General features: G+C 35.8%; 1 pseudogene; it reads left to right on the plus strand.

Annotated features, from left to right (window-relative positions):
• Positions 1–2,761: 2,761 nt before the first annotated feature.
• On the plus strand, positions 2,762–3,655 carry LOC113190352 (F-actin-capping protein subunit alpha-1 pseudogene; annotated as a pseudogene).
• Positions 3,656–4,805: the final 1,150 nt, after the last annotated feature.

Raw genomic sequence — 4,805 nt, forward strand, 5'->3', positions numbered from 1 at the left:
CCTTGCCCAGTGTCCCTCAAGACCCCATAATAAAAAGGTTTCTCATGAGAGTAATGGGGTCCCTCAAGACCTCATAATAAAGAGGCTTCTCATGAGAGTAATGGGGTCCATACTAATCTGACTATTCTTACTGTTCTTCCTAAGCAGGGACACCAACTAAGGATGCTAGCTTAAAAAAAAAATTAACAAAACAAAATCAAAAAACAAACAAGAGAGAGAAACCCAAATCAAAGAACCAATCTCCAAAGACCACAACCACTCAGCATGCTATCTGGGAGTTCAACAGGTCACCACCAAGAACTTCCCATGCTTATGGACAAAAACCCAACCAGAGCCATTCTCTTATATATCCTGTGTTTAAAATTTTCTCAAATTGGCTCCTTATGAGGTCAAAGCAAGAAATAGCCAAATCATGCCTGGGCATCACCCCCCATTGGCCATCTCCCTTTGGGTCTACAGGACTTTTCCACTTTAGAATAAAAATAGGAAAGTACTCCAGAAGATTTTTCTTCAATAGGCTATGGAAAATTGTATTTATTTTTCAAAAATTAAAATTTGTACAGTGCTTCAATGAACTTTTCTAAAAGTCTGTTATAATTTTGGCTTTGAACAACCTCATCATATCTACACTCAAGGTATTTGACTTCTTTTTCTTCCAACACTAAATAATGGGTGTCAAAAAAAATGGTAGCACCTCACTCACACTGTGATACTATAACAAAATGCTCTGTTCCCTAAAACATTGTAGAGCACAGTATGCACACCTATGAGGTTGAGAGGGAGGAAGGGTTCATCATAATTTCCCCCACAAGATCTTCAGCAGATCTCTCATTAGAAACACTAGAGTACCAAACATTCAAAGTGACAAAGGACAGATCCTGGAAGCCAAGAGAAGATCCTATGGACATCATGGAAGGTCAAATCATATGACTGGGTCAGATATTGATATATGTGGTAGAGCTTGATTTATAGGACCCAAGCCGCTTTTTTATCTGTGAAAGATCTGACAAAGAGAAAGGCACACGGACCTGGATTATACCATCTACCCCAGCCACCTTGAGTAGAGGATCCAGAGATGCAGGTTGGGTAGCGGCAGCCCGTGAACATGTGGCAGGAGGAGAGAAGGATGGAGGGGCTGGAGGGACAGTTGCTGTGGAGGCTTCATTAGAAAGAGAATTGTGGCATGTCAGGGGCTCATCCGCTGTATAGAAGAGGTGAGAGCTAAGAAAATATTTCTTTTTGGAGAGATCTTGGGACATTCAGCTGACCCCAAGGATACCTCAGAGGCAAATTCAGCCCTGATTCTCCACACAGTGCATCCACTTGTTACATCAGTAAATTGAGAGAGGTGGATTAATGTGTGTACACATATCTACAAGTACACGTTTATAGTGTAAATTATAGTAATGTCTAATTTATAAAGTAAAAATGATGAAATTAAAATATCACTTAAAACCTGAATAAAAATCAAGGAAGAAGGATCAACATGAAAGTATTCTTTATTTCAAGAGAATACAAGCAATTAATTTCATTCCTTTTCAGAACAAAAATTCCTTTGCTATTATAAGCTCAGAAAAGGACATTTGCCTTTTAAATCAGTAAATGAAAAATTAAATTACTTAACATGTATACAAAAGGTCAGCCAGAAGTGGAGGAAGCATATAGGAAAGAAATAAAAGAAGAAAGAGAGCAGAAACAGAAACAGGAAGACTAGAGAAGGTGAACTTCAAAAAACATAAACTTAAAATTCAAAATAAATATCACATATTGAATATATTTTTTGCAATAATATAAGAAGATAAAATTATCAGGTAAAGACAAAAGATTATCAGAGTAGATAAAAAATTATTTCTACAATATTTACAATAGATATTGATAAAGTTTATAAAGATATGAAAAGTGACTATGATGAGGGTTATTTAAAATTTTAACAGACCCACACCAAAGCACATTGTTATGAAAATGCCTAACATACAGAATAAAGATAGAATTTTAGAGGCTGCCAGAGAAAAGCAACCAGTCACATTTAGACAGAAACCAATCCAAATCTCAGCTGATTTCTCAAAGCTAGGACGTCTTGGACAGCCAAGAATACTATACCCAGTAAAATTAAGCTTCAGAATTGACAATGAAATAAAAATCTACAGTGATAAACAAAGTTAAAAAGAATCCATAACTAGAAATCCTGTACTACAAAACATACTCAATATTTTATGAAGAAATTAAAAATAAAAGTGAAAACAAAGGGAGGAGCTACACTAGAATAATCAATGGGAAAACTAATTCAAACTAAAAACCAGAAACAAACCAAAATTTCAAGGAATAAAAATCGTTTCTCAATAACATTGACGATAAATGGCTTAATATCATCAATCAAAAGGTATGGACTGACAAATGGGATTAAAAAACAAGACCCAACAATATGCTGTCTCACTTTATAGGCAAAGACACCCAAAGACTGAAGGTAAAAGGATGGGAAAAAACATATCATTCATATGGACCTAGTAAACAAGCAGAGTTTCTCTTGTCATATCAGATAAAGTGGACTTCAAGGCAGAGTTAATCAGAGGGGACAAAGAAGGACATTTCATACTACTTAGGGAATTATACATCAACAAAATGGAACAATCATAAACATTTATGCCCCCAAACAGTGGGGTATTCCATACATCAAACAAACCCTTATCCATTTCAAGAATCAAATAAACCACAGGGCCTGCCTCACGAGACCTGTGACCAGGCTGGGCCAGAGCAACTCAAGATGGCCAACTTTAAGGATCAGGTGTCAGATGAGGAGAAGGTACGCATAGCTGCTAAATTCATCACTCATGCACCCCTAGGGGAGTTTAATGAAGTATTCAATGATGTCAGGCTACTACCTAACAATGACAATCTCCTCATGGAAAGAGAAGCACATCCATTTGCCCAATGTAACGTGGACCAGTTCACACCCATGAAGATAGAAGGATACAAAGACCAGGTCTTAATTACAGATGATTTTAATAAACTCAGCTATTTAAAAAAATTTAATAAACTCAGCTGATTTTAAAAATCAGCTATTACCCATGGTGACCTGGGTAATAGCTGATTTTTAGTTCCAAGAAACAAAAATCTCCTTTGATCACTTACAGAAAGAAGCAAGCAACACTCAACCAGAAAAAGTAGATGGAGATTTGAAGTCTTGGATAGAATCCTGTGACAATGTGAAAGATCATTACTCCAACAGCTTCTGTTTATGCTAAAACTATAGATGGGCAACAGACTATTATTGCATGTATTGAAAGCCACCAGTTTCAGCCTAAAAACTACTGGAATGGTCATTGGAGATCAGAGTGGAAGATCACTGTTACATTACCTACAGATGGTTGGACTGTTCAAGATTCAGGTTCACTATTGAAGATGGCAATGTTCAGTTGGTTAGTCATAAAAATGTATAAGATTTAGTAACTGTTTTTGAATGAAGTCCAAACTGCCAAGGAGTTTATTAAAATTATGGAGAGTGCAGAAAATAAATATCAGGCTGCAATTAGTGAAAACTACCAAACAATGTCAGACATCACATTCAAGGCTTTCAGTTACCCACACCCAAATTGACTGGAACAAGATACTCAGCTACAAGATTGGCCAAAAAAAATGCAGACTACTTAAAGACTGACTGTAAGATCCTTCCATATATAGAAAGATAAGTATTCAACATGTAGTCATATGATAAATAAGTGATTTATAAACAAGAGTGATATTTTGCTAGGGCTTTCAAAGTTAACAGATTTTTTTAGTCTCATGAAATACTATTGAACCTATAGCATTGACTTCATTTTTTTTGTTTGATTGTTTTCTGTCTTGTATTTTTTTTGTTATCACTATATCTACTTGTAAATCTTTTTTTTTAAATTTTGTTAATTCTGCTACACTTAGTGTTGAAGAGAGATCTATCTATTCTGGAGTCATTTCACTTTTTAAAAAATTTTCCTAGCCATGAAATCCTGTTACTGATTTAGACAGATAATATGCTCAGTGTTTTTCCCCTGTGCTCCAAAGCACTTCTGGTATTTCAGTGCTTTTGACTGATCCACCAACAGCCAAGGAGGCTGTGCTACAACTCGTTAAATGGAAGACATTCTCCCTCTGACTACTTGATCTTCATTTATAGCATCTTGTAACTATACTTTTCAAAAGTTTGGATTGAGGCTTTTCAGGTCCATTTTGAGGGGCAAAGGAAGTTTTCTGGAAATCCCATGACAGCCAGCTTCTTTAGGGGGGCTCATTTTTAAATCCAAAGACTTGAACCACATTCCTCACACATGGAACATGTTTGCTTGCTTTCTTCGTTCCCTCATTGTCTTTTTCCCATTTAGTACCATTGTAGTTATAGACATCTGCATTTTTACAAGAGTTTTATCCATGTATTATTTTTTTTAATATCCAAGAACTGCAGACATACTGTGGATGTAGTAGAGTATAAAACTTGAGAAATGCAGATACTGAAGGAATAATAGGTATCTTGCACTTTGACACTTTGTGGCAGGATTGTACTCTAAGCAAATGAATCAAACAACTCTATAAATCACAAAAACCTAAGATGAACCAAAGTGAAAAGATAACTTCCAGGCAGTATCTTTCTACTGTAACCTGTTATTTAAGGAAATACTAGTGTTTTCTTCTAAATAGGATGCAAAATTTGTTAAAACTTGTTCCAAATTACTCTTCATCAGTCCTATCTGCCAAGAAATCAAGTGTAACTGTGATATAGCAATCCTTCCCAGGTATATTGGCAGGTATGTGTGTAATCTCAGAATACACAGGTG

The sequence above is a fragment of the Urocitellus parryii genome, chromosome 2 (assembly GCF_045843805.1).
Source record: "Urocitellus parryii isolate mUroPar1 chromosome 2, mUroPar1.hap1, whole genome shotgun sequence".
Lineage (NCBI taxonomy): Eukaryota > Metazoa > Chordata > Mammalia > Rodentia > Sciuridae > Urocitellus > Urocitellus parryii.